Here is a 23,836-nt window from a genome sequence, read left to right on the forward strand (position 1 = left end):
TATGCACGCCCTTAATGTACTCGGAGGTGTGTCTGTCACCGTACATCCATTGTCGGTTCATCTGCGTTCATTATATATAATTATGTGTGTCAAAAGTAAGAAAATTAGACAAGTATCTATCTAAAGTAAGCTTTTTTTTCAGAAAGAAGATAAGAACAAGAGGCTCACCACGGTGGTGCCGGCGACGAGATCGGCGCGGGCGATCGACGGCGGTGAAGACGAGGACAGGGCGTGACGGACCGCTAAACCTAGACAAATCTCGGAAAAAATGGAGCTCGGAGGTCGAGCTTCGAGAGGAGAAAGCTTAACTAGTGTGGCTCGGGCATTTCATCGAACACCTCACATGCATAAGAGGTGAGCTAGAGCACCCAAATGCCCTTCCTCGCCGGCCAGCAAAAAACAGAGCACTGTGGAGTGCTCTGCTCGTCGGCGATGGGGTATATACAGGCAACTCATTTGTCCCGGTTCATGGCTGGAACCGGGACTAAAGGCCATCCTTCTGTCCCGGTTCCTGCCATGAACCGGGACCAATGGTTGTGGGCCAGGAGCAAGGCCCATTGGTCCCGGTTCGTGCCAAGAGCCGGGACAAATGGGCCCAGATGAACCGGGACCAATGCCCATGAGGCCCCGGCCGGCCCCTTGGGCTCACGAACGGGGACAAATGCCTCCATTGGTCCCGGTTCGCGGCAGAACCGGGACTAATGGGCTGGCCAGGCCCGAACGAAAGCCCCTTTTTCTACTAGTGCAGGGGTTTCTTCCCCATTTGGCATTCACCTTTGGGGTGAAATTTCTTCTGTTTTTCACTTTTTTCCCAAGCAAACATTTGCAGTGATTTTCAACCAAATGGTCGGTTCTGGAATCTGGATAAGAAATTAGAGAGGGAGAGAGAGAGAGAAGGGGGGGCTGGGGCGGTGCTAATCTATGGTACTCTGGCGTCCATTGGAAAAATTAACATGATTATCCATGAGCGACTGTGGTTATTAGATGTCAGGATGATATGGCACGCAATAAACAGAACACTTTGCAAGCGGGGAAAAAAGACTACGATTTAAGGCGGAAGAACTCAACAGCGTGGGATCAATCTTGGAACCACCATCCAAGAACTAGAAAGTGATATTCAAGGAAATTAGAATCCGGCGACCTAAGTCTGCTATAAAAGGACACAAAATCCAGGGAGACCTAGGTTTGCTCTTCTTTACCAAGTGCTCTTGGAACCACTTTGCAAGCAATGCTTTCCTCTTCTTTACCAAGAACAAGAACAAGGCTTGGAGCTGGGCCAAACCGAAGGAGGAGAAGGGGAAGGGGAAGGGGGAGAAGAGGACGAGGGGAAGGGGGAGGAGATGGGGAAAGAATATGAGGGGATGGCTGTGGAGGGTGCATCAGTGCAGACTACAGAGTGAAGTGACAAGTCGTCCTGGCTTACGTGTAGATTGATTCATGTCTATATCTATATCTATATCTATATATACCCCTACTAATACTAATACTATACTAATTATAATACTAATACTAATACTATACTATATTAATACTAATACTGTACTAATACTAATACTATACTATACTATACTATACTAATACTAATACTAATACTAATACTAATACTAATACTAATACTAATCTATATCTATATCTATATCTATACCTACTAATAAAGCAAGGTGCGTTTCGCTAATTTTTTCATCCGTTCACTCATATTATATTTTTGGGATTTATTTTCTATTCAAGGTGGTACTATTTTTATGGCCCGTCCTAAAAATTATACCAAAAACGTTTAGGAAAAACGCATGGGCCATGTTCGCAGCGCGCACTTAAGCCTGCTCCCGCCCTTGGGCCAGGTGATTCAATGCAACAACCAACTTAGACAACCAATTGTTGTGGCTAAAAGTAGGTTGTATTATATTTCTATATGATTTCAAACGGGATTGGGCCTCGGGCTGCTGGGTGAGTTCCACCAGCGCACGTATATATAGCATCAATGTACAAAAAAAATTTGTACCACTAAAAAAGTATGCCGTGATAAAAAAATATGTATTGATGCAGTTGTTGCACCGCTGGGCCTACTCAGCACAAAATCGCTGCAAAAAATGCATTAAAGGAATGATGAATAGAGGATTGTGCAATCATATTTCATGTTGAATTGTCCCACCTGGCTTCTTTTATGTGTAGCGAGCCACACAACCATATTTCATGTTAAATTGTCCCACCCCGCTTCTTTAGACCGACTCTTTCCAGTTTATATACGTTTGCAGTTGAGTTTGAATATCAGCAAGATCGCTAAAATAGGCAATCAGGACCCTTGATTAAAGGAATCATGGGCTGTCTTGGAGGGTGTATTAAAGGAATGACGAATAGAGGATTGTGCAATGGAAAGATATTCAAGTACATGCAAGAATAGATCATGGACGTGCACCCTGCATGGGCAGGATTTGTGGCTGATGTGACGGTGTATTAAAGGAAGGATAGATTGAAGGATTGTGGAATGGAAGGATATTAACATACATGCAAAGCATGGATCGTGGATGTTGATGCAAGGCCCTTATGGGAACGAATCAACTATGGAATTAATGGGATTGAGATATAACCCCTATCTTGAAATTCAAGAAAAATCCCCCAATTTCGGAAAAATGTTCGTCTATTCTAGAATTGCTTTAAAACCATTCACAATATAAAAAAATGTTCATATTTTTTAAAATGTTTCTAAATAGCGAAAAATGTTTTCAAATTTGTAAAAATGTTCACAAATGATCGAAGCTATGTAGTTAAACAGTAATGCTCCTGAGTCTTTGTGACTATATACCCGCGTGGATTTTGAAGAATTAACTGCCGGGGTGGATCGGAATATTATAGTATGTTTTTTAAAAATGTTTCTTGAAATTCAAAATAATTCTTTGAATTACCAGGTTTTTTGACAACCACGATATCTTTTAAAAAATGTGAACATTGCTTCAATTTGTGAATAATTTTTTAAAAAATAAACATTTTCTTGCATTTGTCAACAAATTTTCAAAATCATGCGATGAGATGTGAACAAAATGTGGTCATCGCTAGTGAAGATTATGAAAAAAAATCCTCCCGTTGCAACTCACGGGCACTTTTGCTTTTTTTTTTAGGATCAATGTCGCCGCTTTATTCAGTCATATGCGTTTGGAATCTCATCCGAGATTACATCCAGCACACAGTCTGGGGTAAGCCCCAACCAAACCTTACAAAGTTCACCCCCGACACCGACTCTAGCTAACTTATGCGCGGCAACATTAGCAGAACGACGAACCCATGACACTCTATAATCGGAGAATGATGCAAGTATCGACTTGAGCTCTTGTATCCACGGGCACTTTTGCTAGTCTATATCTATATCTATATCTATACCTACTAGCACATATGCCCGTGCGTTGCAATTGCAACGGGAGATAAAATAGTATGCATTTAAAGTAATTGAGAATTATATGTACAAGAAAAACTCTATGTACACACGAAAAAAAGGAACATTTAGCTTCTCGGCTTCGCCACATGTGAAGGAATTAATCCGCAATTTTTTCATTCATTGATCGAGGACATTTAAGACTTTTGTTATGTCATCGTACGCCAGAGAAGACCCATGAGTTATTCAATCTATTTTTTTTCTTCCAATCCTTTCAATCGAGTAGATTTTAAGGTATGAAGTTTCTGAATATTCTAGAAAACATGAACAATTCTTTTAAATCCGGAACGTATTTTTGAAAATTATGTACACTTTTGGAAAAATGGGAACAAAATATGAAAGGGAACATCTTTTTAAATTCACAAACATTTTCTGTAAACACCAACTTTTTTATAAAAAACATTGACATTATTTGACTTTGTGCACATTTTTTAAAAACGGGAACATGTCTGGAAAATTCATAAGATTTTTAAAAAATGTGTATCTTTTATAAAAAATATTATTTTTAATGTTACAAGTTCCGAATATTTTTCAAAGTAGCAAATTTTTTTGGAATTCTTAACAATTTGACAATTTTGTTTTTCTTAAATTTGAACTTTTTTGAGAATTTTCAGTTTACGTTATAAATTCTAAAAGAAAAAAAAATTTAGAAGGGAAAAAAGAGACATGGAAAAGACAATAAAAATAGAACTAAAACACTGAAATAAAGAAAAATGGGCCAGCCTATTATTGTTTGTCCTCTGCAAAACTCTGACTAAAAACATGAACATAAATTGAATTTGTGAATAATTTTATTAAGACGGGAACATGTGTTAAAAATTCATAAGAGTTTTAGCAAACATGTATCTTTTATACACAAACATCATTGTTAATTGTGAAAATTTTACTAAAAGAAGAATATTTTTCAAATTTGGAGCATTTTTTAAATGTCATTTTTTAGACATCTCGAACAATTTTGAAAACAGTATTTGTTTTTGAAAAAATGGGAAGCTTTTTGCAGGTTCCGAATATTTTTTTATAAATAGCAATATTTTTTTGGAATAGTGAAAATTTTCCCAATTTTTTTTTAAATTCTGAACGTTTTTTTGGAAAAGTTTAATTTATGAAATAAATTCTAAAAGAGAAATAATCTTGGAAGGAGAAAATGTTTCCTATCTCTTTTTCTCCTTCCAAGATTATTTCTCTTTTAGAATTTATTTCATAAATTAAAAATTTCCAAAAAACGTTCAAAATTTTGAACATTTTTTTGGAAAATATTCAATATCCCAAAAAAATATTGCTATTTAGAAAAAAATATTCGGAACCAGCAAAAAGCTTCCCATTTTTTCAAAAACAAATACTGTTTTCAAAATTGTTCGAGATGTCTATAAAATGGCATTTAAAAAATGCTCCAAATTTGAAAAATATTCTTCTTTTAGTAAAATTTTCACAATTAACAATGATGTTTGTGTATAAAAGATACATGTTTGCGAAAACTCTTATGAATTTTTAATCACTCTGTGCATTTGAAAACCGAACCGAAAAACCATACTGAAAATAAACCGAACCGAACCAATTTTATGGTTTTTATGGTTTCTGGTTTCGGTATGGTAGGAACTTTTCATACCGATTTGAACTTTGGTTTTTATGGTATATACCGAAAAACCGAACGGTTAACCGAATAAACCGAAGTAAAAAATAAATTTATATTTCTTGAGATGAACAACCATAAAAGTTGTCATTTTTCTTGTACATGTGTTAAATTCAGTACTAAGCACATAAATTTTCTTGTAACATAGTCATTTTTCTCCTTTTAAAATGCTAAGCACGTCCATAACCATCAACAGATGAATCAAAGCATTCATATATACTTATATATGTAGTCATATACTATTTGTGTAAAATAGTATGTGTTTTGAGTCATAAATTTGCAAATATTTATGCGTCATTTTCAAATTCGCGTCAACTTTGGCTTTTATGGTATATACCGAAACCATACCAAAATAATTTGGTATATACCGAAACCGATCCGTATTTTATTTCCATACCGTATTTACCGAAGTATTAATACCGTACAAACCGAAAAACCGTATAAACCGAACCATGTAAATCAAATAAACCGAACGCACAGTGCCAGTTCCTTTTTTTTCTTGTTTTAAAGTTTCGCAGAAAAGGAATACCAAACGGAGTCCAAACGGAATAAAACTTTCGCGATGATTTTTTTTGGACCAGAAGACACCCAGGAGACTTGGAGTGCAAGTCAGAAGAGCCACGAGGCGGCCACAAGGGTGGAGGGCACGCCCAGGGGGTAGGGCACGCCCCCCGACCTTGTGGGCCCCTCGGTGACCCCTGACCTAGATCTTCCTCCTATATATATTCTCAAATACCCCGAAAACTTCTAGGAGAGCCACGAAACCACTTTTCCACCGCCGCGATCTTCTGTACCCGTGAGATCCCATCTAGGGGCCTTTTCTGGCATCCTGCCGGAGGGGGATTTGATCACGGAGGGCTTCTACATCAACACCATTGCCTCTCCAATGAAGCGTGAGTAGTTTACCACAGACCTACGGGTCCATAGCTAGTAGCTTGATGGCTTCTTCTCTCACTTTGATTCTCAGCACTACAAAAAAAAGACACTTCCGTGATGATACGTGTTTGTCACAGTAGGTCACATTTTCTGTCATGCATGTAAATCCATGACAAATTTATGACATAATCAAGATAGTCATACCTGTGCTGTCGTAGAAGTGTTCCATGACATTACCAAAATTATCATCACGGAAGTGTCCACTCCCATGACGATAAATCGCGCGTCATAGAAGTGCTTTCGTCAAGGGTGACCGACACGTGGCATCCACCGTAACGGGACGCCGTTAAACTACCGGGTCCAGTTTTGGATCCGACAACCCGCTAACAGCCACGACCAATGCCGATTTTCCATGTGCAAAATTCTCATTGGCTCACGGAACCACGTGTCAGCTCCGCGTTGGCACATGTGTCACTCATCCAACGGGCGAGATGCGCCTATGATACGTTGACGCGTGGACCGGCCCAAAAGTGGCCCATAAAGATTAAATGGGCCGGCCCAACTAAAGGCCCAGAAGATTTAGCGGGCCATAACGGGCCGGCCCAGCTTAAGGCCCACAAGGTTTTGCAGACCATAATGGGCCGGCCCAGCTAAAGGCCCACAAGATTTTGCAGACCATGATGGGCCGGCCCAGCTAAAGGCCCACAAGATTTAGAGGACAGTAATGGGCCGGCCCATTAACAGGCTGCCATGTTTTGGGCAAAATGCCGGCCCATATTTGATCCGGTCCATAAACAGCCTGCCACGTTCCGGGCCCAATAAAGGCCCATATGAGATCCGCCCCGTTAAAAGCCTACCACGTTTTGGGCCAAATTACGGCCCAGATCAGATCCGACCCTTTAAGAGGCTTTGGGCTAAATTATGGCCCATATCAGATTCGGCCCGTCAACTGGACTCTATGCTTTTGGGCCCACTTGCTAAAGGCCCATTTAGTAATTCGGCTTGATATTAGTTGCGGCCTGTTAAAGGCCTGTTTAACATTTCGGCCCTATATTTATTTCGGCTTGTTAAAAGCCCGTCCTATAGTAGGGCCTAACTACGGCCCGGTTTGCATCCGGCCTGCTCACAGCCGATAATCTGATTGGGCCAAACAAGGACCGAGACAATTTTGGCATGTTAACGGCCCGTGATGTCATGGGCCGGGGTCTATTTCGGCCTGCTGCCGGCCTGTGAGCTGTTCGGCACGTTTCAGGCCCAACCCACTTTTCAGCCTCCTAAAAGCCCATTGAGTTTTCTTGCGAAAATAGGGCCGGAGGTTTACTCAGCCTATTAGAGGCCCAAATCTACTAGTGGGCCAGTTTACATTTAGGCCTGTTTATGGACCGATTATGTAGTGATTAGCATGACGGCCCGATTATGTACCGTAATTTTACTGTTTGGCCGGTTTACTGCGAACACATGATATATATACAGTCAAATAACTGCAGCATCATGAATAAGAAAAAACCTAGACTATACAATAAAGAAATTACATCATATTACATCCACTGGGCATCAAAGTTCGCCACTATGATAATAAAGCAGAAGCAGACAACAGATTACATCCACTGGGCATCAAAGATCGCCACCAGTGCAAATAAACACGCCGACAAAATAATATACAAAACCGACAGCACTTCAATAGAGTTCAAGAAAGGTTAGCCCTGTTCGGGAGCTGCAGCGCAAGCAGCTGAGCAAGCTAATGAGACGGCGCTTGTTTGACACTTATATCCTCCTCACTCTGAAAGATAAACAAGCAGACAGATGACAGGTTTTGCACATATAAGTATCAATGCTGACAATTCATCACATTTCTTATTGACGAATAAAGTGACACAGTTTAAAATAACATCAACACAATATGGTATTGTTCAGGTTAAGACATGGCAGGAAATGACATTGTGAAGGAGTTGGCAGCTTCACGACACCACAGGATTACATATCAAGAACTCATAAGTATCAATGGTTAGTGTGCTGTAAATTTATCCCATTTCAGATTGGCAAATAAAGAGACGGTTTAAATAATAGTAGAATGATATGACATTGTTCATAGTTAAGACATTGCAGAATATGACATTGTGTTGTAGTGGGTAGGTTCACCACACCACTGGATTACGGATCAAGAACAGAAGCATACATGCAGTGCAAAAGAAGATCACTTGCTCTATATAGTTTAATTTACATGGTATGAAGAAGGAACCATATTGTACAACTGAAAACTTAAATTGAGAAGGACAAACTTTTGTTTATGAACTACATAATAAACTTTAAACATGCAATTTGATGGACACACCAAAAATAAACAGCTGTTGCAGTCATGCCTAACCAAATATACACAACAAAGTTTGAAGGCTTGAGAAGGACAAACTTACATTATTGGTGAAGACAGGCTCTATAAAGCCCTTCTCCATGCTGATGGGGGGGGGGGGGCAATTCAAGAAGTTTACCACAGAATATTCTTCATAAGCATTGCCTTTATTCTACATTTTGTTAAGAGTAAATATAGATGTGATAATATAAGAAAAAATGGAGAATATTTAAGATAAGATGAAGAGTGATGCTACATGACCAAGTAGCTATAAATGTAAGTACAGCGATACAGGCAAAAGGTACAGCCAAGAGCAATGCAGAACTAAACTTCTTCAGGACCATCGGTGTTATCCAACCTTATGGTAAGAGTAAATATAGATCTGATGCGTAGAAAATGAAGGGCAAAGGAAAATAAGCTGCAGAGTGATGGTTCATGAACAACTACCTGTCAATATAAATACACTGATAAAGGACAACAGGTACTTACAAGAACAATGCAGAGCTAAAAAATTTAATTGGCATTGGATATATTCTACACTAATGTAACCATTCATACTGATCAGATAATTTGGAGCGAACAATTGATAAGCAAGCTATCAGGCATACTGCTGTCACATAATTAACCAGGTATGAATGCAAGTACAGTGATACAGGACAACAAGTACTAACAAGAGCAAAGCAGCGGGCAGCATATTTGCGATATCCTGTAGTTCTTTTCAAACCAGAATTCTTCTTCAAGCTGATTTCCTGCAAAAAAGATCCGTAAGGCACATGCGAAAAAGTAGAAGTTCAAATTGTCATGTGATATCATAGACAGTACCTCATCCTGGGAACGAGACTAGTGCATAACAAGGTTTTTCCATTCAATGTCTTCTAAATTTAGCACATGAGACTTCACCGGAACTTCGTTTATAGACTTGCCATCAAAGTGTGATTTCCTCAGGTAACACCGATACTGCTGCAATGCTTCCTTGAAAAGCGCAAGCAAGCTTTGCTCGTCATGACTATCCAGATTGACCCTCGCCTACTTACAACAATGTAATGTAAATCATTGATGTGTTCAATCAGCAGAAAACAGGAAAATAATCACCATGAATAATAGCACTTACACGTAAGTGGGACAGGAAGATGTGAAAATGGTATTTGTCTTCACTATAATCTTCCCATGATGGGAATATATGCACGTAGTCCCTAACAACATTGAAAGCATTGTCTTTAAAACTGGGAATAACTGGAATGGGGTTCCAATCTGCAGGAATTGGCCGTCTCTGCAGTTGGGATAGGTCTTCGGCCGGTGGACTTGCTGTACTTTTTGCTGGAGTGGGATTTTTCTGTGGTACGGATGGTGCTATGGCAACTGAAATCGGCATACCTTTTGCTGGAGTGCAAGTCCTGTGTGGTGGGGCTAGTGGTGTGGCCAGTGAAGTATGGGTACAGTCTGCTGGAGTCGGTCCTACGTTTTGTGTCACTGGTTGTACAACCAATATAAGTGGGGTGCTATCTGATTTCTCCGGCACCACCACGTTTTTCAAGGACTTTGCTTGTGCTCCTTCAGGTTCGGCAATCACCCTCTTCCTTTTTGATGTCTGATGCACAAGAACAACATTTGAGTGGAAAAACATGGTATGATGACAGATGGAATATGTATTGATAATGGATGGGCATGGCATCTTGACATATATGATGAGTAAACTAAACAGATGGCGGTGCAACAAAGTAGAAGAAATGCAAGATAACATATGCAAGATACGCGCAATCAATAAAAACCTTGCCAAATTAGAACATGCACCTTGATGGGTGAACAGGACAGGCCATCTGCCTTTGACTCCTCGAGGTTAGAATAGTCATTAGGATCATATTCTGAACAAGAATCTACAGGTGGGGAGCGTATGAGTCTCATTGCATCCAGAATGGCACTCAATGCCTTGGTGCCAATTTTGCAAGTCGTTGCAGTGTTCCACAATATTCTTTTGATGCGCAGATTCCGATATTCACTGTAATTACGTATAATATCTGAGAACCATGAAAACATAAATAGTAGTGAGATTATCTTTGTAATGCAGAGGATATTCTAATATAGGGGCGCCCTTGTAAACCCTTGTGTGCTATCACTGGATTCTGAGGAGAGAGCTCATGTGTGCTGTAATATGGTGCGTGCATTAATATAATCTGGCACAAGTACACACAAAAATAGGTTCTAGAAGTAAGGATAGTTAGCAGATGATAGGTTCATAATATACTGTATAGAGAGTTTATTGCCAACCCCTGATAACAAGAGCACACATCAACTAGGCAAATCATAGTGTACATAAATGGGGTACACCATAACTACGATATATAAATCGGGAAAGCGGAACTGACTGGAAAATATGGTGTTGTATTGCGCTACTAATTGAAAGCCTATCGATTACAGGCCAGCTCTATCAGCTGTTGACTGCAGATGTCCCTGCTCCCCTTCTGGATAAGGAACATACTGTACGCACTAAATACAAAATAACAAAAGAGGAACATGTTAAAGAACAGAAGAGGAAGCATATTCTTGAGGTTCCGCTGCATTGCATACAATGTTGGTTGCCCACTCATGATGAATCACAGCGCCCAAAGAAATGCAATTCCATGCTGTCTCTCTATATGTGGCCACATGCATTTGGAAAATAAAGTGGGAGCATTACCTGACCAATTAAATGTGTGTCTGTTAACTAATATCAGTATCATATCACAATTCGAATTTGAAGAAGTAAGCTTTGGACTTATGATTGGTGTGTTGTTTAGCTTCAAGAGTGGACTGCTGCTAGTGCGACACATAGCAGCTACACAGATCATAGTGTAGATATAACGGGAAAACCGTAAGCATCAGCAGTGAAATCAGCAAAGTGGAACTTGCTGGAATATATGTGCTAGTATTGCCGGTACGGCTAGAAAGGCTTCGGATACCAGCTCTCTTCAACTGAAGGTGCGGTACTGTTAATATCAGTGTAACTCTCAAAGGCAACACAACTCCCTGCATTTCCTTGCTAATCTTATAGGATTCAAGTAGCAGGCCACTACAAATCCTATTCCTATGTTTAAAAAAATCCTACGAATCAAAGAGGCCCGAAGAGTTCAAAGTGTCCATCACAACCGACCGTATAGACCTCTACACTGCAAATGTCCCTGCTCATCTTCACTACAAGGAACATACTGTACTACTATCATACTCCCTCCGTTCCAAAATATAAGTCTTTGTAGAGATTTCCACTATGGATCACATACAGATGTATACAGATACATTTTAGAGTGTAGATTCACTCATTTTGCTCCATATGTAGTCCATGGTGGAATCTATACAAAGACTTGTATTTAGGAACGGAGAGAGTACTTATTAAAAAAGAACGGAAGAGGAACATGCTAAAGAAGAGCAAGCAGATTTTGGATAATAAAATGTTCGTTGCGCAGTGCCCACACATGATGAACCAGAGTGCATTAAGAATGCAACTCCTTGCTGTCTCTCTATATGTGGTGCATGTGTTTTTCAAAAGTAAAGTAGGAACATTAGCTGACCAATTAAACGTTATCTGTTTTAGTAATATCAACATCATATCAGATTCGTATTTGAGCAACAAGTTTGGAATTATGAGTGGAACATTGTTTAGCTTGATGGATTCAGGAGCAGTGCTAAGCAGGTACGATGATGGTACCGAATATAAAGGCATGTCTGCATGCAAGTCGCGTGACTTTTGTCATTTGGGTCAGTCGACCATTTCAGGCCGTTGGATGAAGATCCTACGTCTCCAAACCCTTCTTCCTCGTCTCTGATTCTTCTTCCCATACAAAACACCGCACGGGCCGCCGGCCGAACCACCGGCCCCGACCCCCCGCCCTCTCCTGAACCGCCCCCACCTCCTGTGTTCCTCCGCCACCCCCACCCCCACCCACTCCCCCACCCGCGTCGAGTTTTCTTCGTTCGGCAAGGCCCCACCACCGCCACACAACCACCGTCCCCACACGAGCCCCTTCATTCGCATCGGCGAACTCCTGCGAGCTCTGAAAAATCGATTGACCCAATTTTGAAATTTAGTCTACTGTCATTTAACTAGTGTGGAATATAAAAGGGGAAAACCATAAGCATTGCGAGTATAGTTTTGAGCGTGCCATGGCGGATCTGAAGGTGCAAACCGGACAAAGGCAACTTCGCAACCAATGTTTGCTTTCAACTAGCAAGTAAGTGACGGACAAGAAATCATAGTAAAGCAGTGGCGATCTATTTTCTTGCTGCGATAAATAAGTTGAGCAGATACGAAAGAGTACCACCTCTGGTGCGGCGCCGTGTATGCATCTGCTGAGAATTTGACGGTGCTGCGGTAGCGATGGCTGTCGGCGGCGTGGAAGCAGATCTAGGAGGGTAGACGATGGAGGCGGGGCGCGGTGGACAAGACAGTCGTAGGAGCGGCGCCGGCAAGGTGGACGATAGCGGGGATGAGGCGAGAGGACGGGATGCAAGGATCCCGGTCCGAAGCCGCGGATGAGAGAGGTCGATCTCTTGTAATGGATGACGGCATCGGGGTATCAGCTCCGGCATGTTGGAGGAGGATGGCGGTGGATGGGGTGGCGGACGGAGGAGGCTCGGGTGAAGAGGCTGTTTTGGCGCCCACAGAGTACGAATGGGGAAATGGAGGGAGAGTGGAAGGGGGGAACCATGTCTTCAGGGCGCGCTTGTCCCAAATGCGAGGAAATTTACAAACTTCCGTTTAAAATTTCCTATATCACAGCAATATTAGTCGGTTGGGGATAGGACGGTAATCTCGCATACACCGAATATTTGCCGACGAGAGTTTGTTTTTGGCGCCCACTGTATATGAATCGGGGAGGGAGTCGATTTCGGCCGAGGAGACACTCGCCCACCGTGTATGAATCCGGGTGAGAGGCGGTTATGTCACGTTTGAGTGAAATTACAAACCTACCCCTATCGAAACCTATTGAAATCGAGCCGATAGGCTTTTCATGTCAGGGATAGGCAGTAATTTCCATCTTGTAGATTTTGGTTTCAGGCGGTTACTGCGACTTTCCCTGCTTTGTTCAAATTTTTGCAGAGCAAGAGTGCACGTTTACCGTGCCAACTCAATTCGAATCCAGTTTGTATTCTGTTTTTCTTCGGCCAGGATCCATTTGCGATTCAAACAAAATTCTATATACATCATTTTTATATATACTTTCAAAAGCACAACAAAGAATTCTCCTCCTTTATATGTATATAATATGATTTACAAATACAATTATCTCAAAATCATAAAGTTGAATTCAAAAAATTTAAACCAAATTATGTTTTACTAAAATGTATGGATCAGTAATATCTACATATTAAATAACATAGATGCGCGTGAATTCATATGAGTATGCATGTTTGATAGATCAATTTTGGTTCGAATATGAATTACATGTATCATCATCTCGAATTCAAATATTTGAATCCCTTTTATGTTGACTCCTTTCACGCCCATCTCTCTGGCATGCTCCTTCATGTAGCTATCATTCTCTTTTCTCCAGCTCACCTGCACGCTCACTTGATGTTTCTCCTGTCTTTGCAAACATGGTCTCTCGACGTCTCCCTTGAGAAGTATCACACTCTCCCTATCATTATACATTACACGGTTTTCATTATCTCTCACGTCTCTACCGTTCTCTGGTATCACTAGGTACCTAAGCTTTCTTTTTCACCGCCACACACACAGTCTCACTCGTCTTTCACTTTGTCTCTCTCTTTATGGGGTTCTCTCACACACCCTATATGTCTCTAGATATGACTCATACCACTAAAATTACTCTCTCCTACAGACACAACATTTGTTGCGGTCTCCTTTCCGTCTCCATCCCAGTTATAAACTGACATTATTCATTTGTTTACCGATCAGACAAACTCCCCCCCGCTCTCTCTCTCTCTCTCTCACACAGCTCCTGCTTCCACTCCCCTTCTCGACTACCGTTTCTCTCTCTCTCACACACAAACCTCTCGCTTTCGCACCCCGACTCGTATTTCTCTCACATCATTGATCAACTAGCCTCCAGATAGGTTTATACACCCGCACACTCGTGCTTCCACTATCGCGTACTAGTCTCTCTCGCGCTCCTTGTATCTATGTAGATTTTTCGTCCCTTCTTGAGACACGCCCTCTTGATCGTGCACACACACACTATCGCCTCATTTTAAGATGATACTATTGAGGAACGTAGTAATTTCAAAAAATTTCCTACGCACACACCGGATCATGGTGATGCATAGCAACAAGAGGGGAGAGTGTTGTCCACGTACCCTCGTAGACCGAAAGCGGAAGCGTTAGAACAACGCGGATGATGTAGTCATACGTCTTCACGATCCGACCGATCCAAGTACTGAACACACGACACCTCCGAGTTCAGCACACGTTCAGCTCGATGACGTCCCACGAACTCCGATCCAGCAGAGCTTCGAGGGAGAGTTCCGTCAGCACGACGGCGTGATGACGGTGATGATGATGCTACCGACGCAGGGCTTCGCCTAAGCACCGCTAAGATATGATCGAGGTGGATTATGGTGGAGGGGGGCACCGCACACGACTAAGAGATCAATGATCAATTGTTGTGTCAATGGGGTGCCCCTCCCCCGTATATAAAGGAGTGGAGGAGGGGAGGGCCGGCCCTCTCTATGGCGCGCCCTAGGGGAGTCCTACTCCCACCGGGAGTAGGATTCCCCCTTTCCTGGTAGAACTAGGAGCCCTTCCAAGTAGTAAAAGTAGGAGAGAAGGAAAGGGAAAAGATAAGAGAAGGAAGGATGGGGCGCCGCCCCTCCCCCCTAGTCCAATTCGGACTAAGCCTTGGGGGGGGGCAAGCAGCCTCCCCTCTCTCTTTCCCCTAAAGCCCAATAAGGCCCATATACTCCCCGTCCAATTCCCGTAACTCTCCGGTACTCCGAAAAATACCCGAAGCACTCGGAACCTTTCCGATGTCCGAATATAGTTGCCCAATATATCGATCTTTACGTCTCGACCATTTCGAGAGTCCTCGTCATGTCCCCGATCTCTTCCGGGACTCCGAACTACCTTCGGTACATCAAAACACATAAACTCATATTACCGATCGTCACCGAGCGTTAAGCGTGCGGACCCTACGGGTTCGAGAACTATGTAGACATGACCGAGACTCGTCTCCGGTCAATAACCAATAGCGGAACCTGGATGCTCATATTGGTTCCTACATATTCTACAAAGATCTTTATTGGTCAAATCGCATAACAACATACGTTGTTCCCTTTTTCATCGGTATGTTACTTGCCCGAGATTCGATCGTCGGTATCTCAATACCTAGTTCAATCTCGTTACCGGCAAGTCTCTTTACTCGTTCTGTAATACATCATCCCGCAACTAACTCGTTAGTTACAATGCTTGCAAGGCTTATAGTGATGTGTATTACCGAGTGGGCCCAGAGATACCTCTCCGACAATCTGAGTGACAAATCCTAATCTCGAAATACGCCAACTCAACAAGTACCTTCGGAGACACCTGTAGAGCACCTTTATAATCACCCAGTTACTTTGTGACGTTTGGTAGCACACAAAGTGTTCCTCCGGTAAACGGGAGTTGCATAATCTCATAGTCATAGGAACATGTATAAGTCATGAAGAAAGCAATAGCAACATACTAAACGATCAAGTGCTAAGCTAACGGAATGGGTCAACTCAATCACATCATTCTCTAATGATGTGATCCCGTTAATCAAATGACAACTCATGTCTATGGCTAGGAAACTTAACCATCTTTGATTCAACGAGCTAGTCAAGTAGAGGCATACTAGTGACACTCCTTTTGTCTATGTATTCACACATGTATCAAGTTTCCGGTTAATACAATTCTAGCATGAATAATAAACATTTATCATGAAATAAGGAAACAAACAATAACTTTATTATTGCCTCTAGGGCATATTTCCTTTAGATACCTCTCTCACACACACTCTTTGTGTCTTTGTCACACATGCACTCCGTCCTCCTCCTCTCTCCCTCTCTCTCACACACACAACACACACACACACATGGGCTTTTTGCAACAACTAGCAAGATGCCCATGCGTTGCACGGAACATCAAGATGCATTTGTATGAGTAGTTTATCTTGTGGGAGAAAAGGATGAATGAGGGAAGGCCTTATTTTCAAATGTGAACAGGGGTGTGGGTATCTTTTTGCAAAATTGCCATAGTTTCCTTCCTATCCGTCAGATATAAATCGGACGGCCTATATAGCAGGATGGCAGGCACACCATCATCACCAACTCTATTTTTATTATCTCAAACTCTTATAAAAAGCATAGTCGGTGATGATAGTGTGCCTGCCATCCTGCAATATAGGCCGTCCAATCTATATATAACGGATAGGAAGGAAACTATGGAAATTTACCCGCACTCCTCTCCACATTTGCAGATAAGGCCTTCCCTCGTCCATCCTTTTCTCCCACAAGATCTTGATGTTCCGTGCAATGCATGGGCATCTGTTGGAGATATGCTCTAGAGGCAATCATGTGTGATGATATTTCCTATGTGTTTATGAATAAAGATAGTCCTTGGACATTATCAATGATGTGTATCAGCAAGTACGTGACTTGTTTGTGGGACGATGCATTGTATGATGACTGTCCTAAAAGGTCCCTAGTCGAAAGGGATGTGTGGACGCACCGCCACCTAGACTAGCATATGACACGGTCGATGGCTTGGTCTCACTAGCCATGGAGCATTGGATGCTAACCGGATAATATGTACTTGGAAGGATCTGGTCAGATTCGACGTAGTCAGATCCGAGTCGGACAGATCCAACTATGAGACGCAGCGATATGTCATTTGTGAGTCTCTAGTACAACATACGTTCTATGTCCTAAGACGTGAGCTGGCACATGTACTCGGGATGGTGATAGACTTGCTTTGAGCCGACTAAACGCTACTCCGTGACTGGGTAGTTACGAAGGTAGGTTTCAGGCTTGTCCAGACCCATGCTACGAGACATGGTCGAGCAAGATGGGATTTGCCCCTCCTATCAGGAGAGATATACTTTCGGCCCCTCGTGTGATCCGACCAGGATAAGCATGGCCATGCGACAAGGATTATGAGATAATCTGGTTTGTGGTCGGCATCACTGGAACGAAAAAGAGGTCGGGCTAGCACAAGGATGACAGACTCGCCTTGATCCCGACAACATATATCGCGTGGCAAAAGGAATGGAAGTGTGATATACAGGTTCGCCTAACCAGCTTCATGGTCTACTTGGTGTTCGTCATGCCTTGCTAGAGGCCGCTACCAACCGTGCAGTTCGGAGGTGATCCGAACTGCGAGCAAGCCGACTTGAACCTAAGGGGTCGCGCGCTTAAGGGAAGGAACCTGTGAGGCCGGATTGGACTCCACGAGTCAGATGTGATCCTACACGGACTCGGATCCCGGCCGAACAGATTTTGGGCTTTAGGGTCCGTGCGAGGCCCAAGTGTTGAGCCCACGACGGACACCTATATAAAGTGGAGGTGCGGCACACTCATTTGGTTGATCGCTTCGGCGCTGTCACCAGGGTTTGCATGTGTTGCGAATAGACACCTCCACTCGCCGCCAGTTGTGTGATCGGACCTAGCAGTCCGCCGCACGACGTTCCTCCTGTACGCGCGGATACCGTTAGAGGCGCTGCACTATCGCCGCTCCGCCGAACTTGTACGTGGGAACCGACGACCGGCTATTCGAGGGAGATCAGACGAGGAGGAGACGGTCCACGCAGACGCGCTGCCCCAACTCTTCTTCCGCTGCACGGCACTGCGCGTCTAGTGGTAACGATCTGTGATCCATTCCCGTAGCATGTTCCTGGTTGTTCTGCGCGTAAGGAAATTTTAATTTGCAGTCGACGCACCCTACGGTAGAACCCAATAGTGGTATCAGAACCTCTGCTATAGGATTTGGATTCAGATCATATCCATATTAGATATGTGGAGGCGGCATATGAGATCTGTTGTCGTTGATAAGATCGGCTATGTGCACGGTTGATGAGATCAACTACACACGGGGAATGATGTGGCTATGTTTTCTGATGATCGGGGTCGATGAGGTCATGACACAACCTACCCCTACCGGTTGGTATCCGCCATCGGGGTTAACAGTGAAACGTAAATCCGAATCGGATTCGCGATGATCGATGAGATCGGTCAGATCGGAAAATTTGGCGTGATCGGAGTTCAGATATGATCTGTGATTTCCGAAAACGTCGGGCGTTGCGCGCACCCGCAAGGGGCGCTGCTCCTGCGAACCCCGCCCGCTAACCGACTAGCGGGACCGCCGTGTGCGTAGCGCCTTGTATTTCGTACACGATCACTCAAACCGGCAGAATGCAATTCTATGCATAACTTTATTTTGCAGGATTTGATGTGAATAGTATGGCTCATGTGTATGTGATACATGTGTGTAAATTATACATGGCCTGCGTGTCATGTTTGTCAGCCGGCAGGAGCCAAAGTGCTGTCATTATATTGTATAACAACCTGCGTGTCGACTTGTGACTCTATGTAAAATTCATTACTACTTGTAGTAGTTGGATAATAGAGACCAAGTTGGTGGCTTGGCATCCCGGCGTGACAAACAAGATGGAGTTCCTAGATGGTCATCGGAGTCGGAGCCGACCTGGAAGAACGTCCATGAAGGAGCCATACTATTTCACAATATATGTTTATTTGTGATTGTTATGCTTCTTGTTTTCTATGCATGTTAGAATGGTAGAAAGATCCCTCATGAATATCAAGAAAATTGCCATCCCCGATGTTGCACCTTCGCACATCAAGTACGTCTAGTAGTGGGCTCATAAAATTGGGGTGCTGCTGGGTGTCCTTGAACTGAAGGTTTCGTGTCGGACACGGACATGCACTGCATCAGGTTAACTTGATAAGGCTATCAAAACGGTTTTGGGCCTTGTGGCAAAGAAGGTTGGGAGCCGGGGTATAAGATACCTACCCGACCGACAGGAGTCTTATAGAGATACGATTAGCAAGGAGTTGCTTACTGGATAGGCATGTTGTCTAGCAGTGATGCTAAAGCTCACTAGTCGCATGTGCTAGTCGGATCCTGAATCACTGAGAGTTTGCGGAGGGATGCCAACTTCTGTGGGAGTATTTCTGTTTAAGGCTAGAATTACTCTACATAAACACATTGCTTAGTGATTGCATATTTTCTGTTGTAGATCAATGGCACCACCTGCTCAACCCAACTTTGCATTGAAATCAATTCTGGAAAAGGATAAACTGAATAGAACAAACTTTACCACCTGGTATAGAAATCTGAGAATTGTTCTCAGTCATGATAAAAAGGAACATGTTCTAGAGGATCCACTTCCAAAGGAACCTGCTGATAATGCTAATGCCACAACTAAGAATGCCTACCAGAAACTCGTTGATGAATCAACAGAGATCAGCTCTCTGATGTTGTCTTGTATGGAGCCCGATTTGCATCAGCATTTCGAAAATGTTGAGGCCTACGATATGATCGAGAGTCTCAAGAGCATGTTTCAGACACAGGCTAGGACCGAAAGGTTCAACGTCTGGCGATCCTTGATGGATTGCAAGCTGAAGGAAGGTGATCCACTAAGCCCACATGTGATCAAGATGATCGGATATGTGCAAGCTTTGGATCGGTTGGGCTTCCCGCTCTTGGATGAGCTGGCTACTGATGCAGTTCTGGGTTCTCTTCCGCCCAACTATGGGACGTTCATCTCAAACTATCATATGCATGGCATGGATAAGAGGCTCACTGAATTGCATGGGATGCTCAAAGTGGCAGAGCAGGATATTAAGAAAGGCACGCATCAAGTGTTGATGGTGCAGAAATCGGTTAAGTTCAAGAAGAGTTGGTCCAAGAAGAAGGCTAAGGCAAAGGGCACGGAGACGGTAACCTCCGCCGCTACGCCAAAGTTTGGACTGGACTCGAAGACCATTTGCTACCATTGCAAGGAAACTGGTCATTGGAAGAGGAATTATAGCAAGTGGCTTGCGGAGCATGGCAAGAAGGCCGAAAATGCTGCTTCAGGCAAAGGTACACTTGTTACATATGTTGTAGACATTTACCTTGCTAACATACCTAGTAGCTCTTGGGTATTTGATACCGGATCGGTTGTTCATATTTGCAACTTGATGCAGGGGCTGGTAAGAACTAGGCGTGTGGCACAAGGGGAGATTGACATCAGGGTCGGCAACAAAGCAAGAGTTGTTGCGTTGGAGGTCGGCTCGATGCAGCTCCAGCTTCCTTCTGGATTTATTTTGGAATTGAATAATTGTTATTACATTCCTGCACTTAGTCGGAACATTATTTCTGCCTCATGCTTGATGAGTCAGGGTTATGAATTCAATTTAAAGGACAATGGTTGTTCGTTTTATTTGAATGGAATGTTCCACGGCTATGCACCCATTGTTGATGGGCTATTTATATTGAATCTAGAATAGGAACCAGTCTATAACATGAATGTCAAGAGGCATAAGCCTAATGAGATAAATCTGACATACTTCTGGCATTGCCGGCTTGGACACATTAGTCTGAAACACATGAAGAAGCTCCATGATGATGGGCTCCTAACTTCGTCCGACTTCGGGTCGTTCGAGACATGTGAATCATGCTTGCTCGGCAAGATGACTAAGTCTCCTTTTGCAAAGAGTTACGAGAGGGCGTCCAAGCTGTTGGAGCTTATACATAGTGATGTATGTGGTCCAATGAGCACAACTGCCAGAGGTGGCTATCAGTATGTTGTGACTTTCACCGACGACTTGAGTAGATATGGATATATCTATTTGATGAGGCATAAGTCGGAAACTTTTGAAAAGTTCAAAGAGTTTCAGAACGAGGTTGAGAATCAGCTCGACAAGACTATAAAGCTTCTATGATCTGATTGAGGTGAGTACATGAGCCAGGAGTTTGATGACCATCTAAAAAGCCGAGGTATAGTACCTCAGCTCACACCTCCAGGTACGCCACAAAGAAACGACGTGTCAGAACGGAGGAATAGGACCTTGCTGGACATGGTCCAGTCTATGATGAGCAAATCAGATTTACCCTTGTCATTCTGGGGATACGCTCTAGAAACTGCAGCTTTCACACTTAACAGGGTACCATCAAAATCCGTAGACAAGACACCACATGAGATGTGGACCGGGAAGACTCCCAGTTTATCTTTTCTAAAGATTTGGGGTTGTGAAGCATTTGTCAAGAGACTTATGTCAGACAAGCTTACACCTAAGTTGGATAAATGCATATTCGTGGGATATCTGAGGGAAACCTTGGGATATAGCTTCTACAACCGGGAAGAGAACAAAGTGTTTGTTGCTCGGAATGGGGTTTTCCTTGAGAAAGAGTTTCTCAGTCGGGAGGACAGTGGGAGGACGGTCCGACTCAAAGAAATTCGAGGACCACTCGGGGATGGCTCGGCTGGTGATGAGATCATACCGGAGTCAGCCAGGGAACCCATAGTGGAAGCGGCACCGGAACCACGGAGGTCGGAGAGATTGCGCAGAGTGCGCGATGTATTGTTGCTAGAAAGCGACGAGCCGGCTACATATGCGGAAGCGATGGTGAGCCCAGATTCCGAGGCATGGCTAGAGGCCATGAGATCTGAGTTAAAGTCCATGGATGAGAATCATGTTTGGGACTTGGTTGATCCGCCGCCTGGCGTAACAGCCATTGGTTGCAAATGGGTCTTTAAGAAGAAAAATGATGTGGATGGAAATGTTGAGATCCATAAAGCTCGGCTTGTCGCTAAGGGTTATGGACAAGTTCAAGGAATTGACTACGACGAGACTTACTCACCAGTAGCGATGCTGAAATCGGTGAGGATCGTACTAGCTATAGCTGCATATTTTGATTACGAGATATGGCAGATGGATGTCAAGACAGCTTTCCTTCACGGAAATTTAACCGAGGACGTGTATATGATACAACCCGAGGGTTTTGTCGATCCGACTAGTGCTAGTAAGGTATGCAAGCTCAATAGATCCATTTATGGGTTGAGGCAAGCATCTCGGAGCTGGAATATTCATTTTGATGAGGTCGTCATTGGTCTCGATTTCATCAAAAGCGAAGAGGACACTTGTTTATACAAGAAGTTAAGTGGGAGCTCGATAGTGTTTTTGATCTTGTATGTGGATGACATATTGTTGATCAAGAACGATGTTCGGCTTAAGCCAGAGCACATACATAGATAAAGTGTTGAAGCGGTTCAACATGAGTGAGGCGAAGAAAGGGTTCTTGCCACTCTCACATGGTATAAGGCTAAGCGAGTCTCAGAGTCCTTCGACATGTGATGAGCGAAGCAGGATGAGTAGGATTCCGTATGCCTCGGCAATCGGATCCATCATGTATGCCATGATATGTACAAGTCCAGATGTTGCTTTTGCAATAAGCCTAACAAGCAGATACTAGGCCAACCCAGGCGAGAGTCACCGGGCAGCGGTAAAGACTATTTTGAAGTACCTCAAAAGGACTAAAGAGATGTTCCTAGTTTATGGAGGTGAGGAAGAGCTCGTCGTAAGGGGTTACGCCGATGCTAGTTTCCAAACCGATAGAGATGATTGTCGATCACAGTCTGGATTCGTGTACGTCATGAACGGAGGAGCAGTGAGCTGGATGAGTTCCAAGCAAGATACAGTCGCCGATTCTACCACAGAAGCTGAATACATTGCGGCTTGTGAAGCTGCAAAGGAAGGTGTTTGGATCCGGCATTTTCTGGATGATCTTGGTATTTTCCCAGCCTCGGTAAAACCGTTGGACCTTTATTGTGATAATTCTGGTGCCATCGCACAAGCCAAGGAGCCGAGGAATCACCACAAGGCAGACACATAGATCAGAAATATCACCTGATACGAAAGATCGTAAAGAATGGTGATGTAGGGTTATGCAAAATTCACACGGATGCAAATGTTGCAGATCCATTGACTAAGCCGCTTCCACAACCCAAGCATGTGGGGCACGTTAGAGCTATGTGCATTCGATGTCTATTTGATTGACTCTAGTGCAAGTGGGAGATTGTTGGAGATATGCCCTAGAGGCAATCATGTATGATGATATTTCCTATGTGTTTATGAATAAAGATAGTCCTGGGACATTATCAATGATGTGTATCAGCAAGTATGTGACTTGTTTGTGGGACTATGCATTGTATGATGACTGCCCTAAAAGGTCCCTAGTCGAAAGGGCTGTGTGGACGCGCCGCCACCTAGCTAGACTAGCATATGACACGGTCGATGGCTTGGTCTCACTAGCCATGGAGGATTGGATGCTAACCGGATAATATGGACTTGGAAGGATCTGGTCGGATTCGACGTAGTCGGATCCGAGTCGAGATAAGGTCTGAGTCGGACAGACCCAACTATGAGACGCAACGATATGTCATCTGTGTGTCTCGAGTACAACATACGTTCTATGTCCTAAGACGTGAGCTGACACATGTACTCGGGATGGTGACAGACTTGCTTTGGGCTGACTAAACACTACTCCGTGATTGGGTAGTTACAAAGGTAGGTTTCAGGCTTGTCCAGACCCATGCTGCGAGACATGGTC

The sequence above is a fragment of the Aegilops tauschii genome, chromosome 3 (assembly GCF_002575655.3).
Source record: "Aegilops tauschii subsp. strangulata cultivar AL8/78 chromosome 3, Aet v6.0, whole genome shotgun sequence".
Taxonomy (NCBI): domain Eukaryota; kingdom Viridiplantae; phylum Streptophyta; class Magnoliopsida; order Poales; family Poaceae; genus Aegilops; species Aegilops tauschii.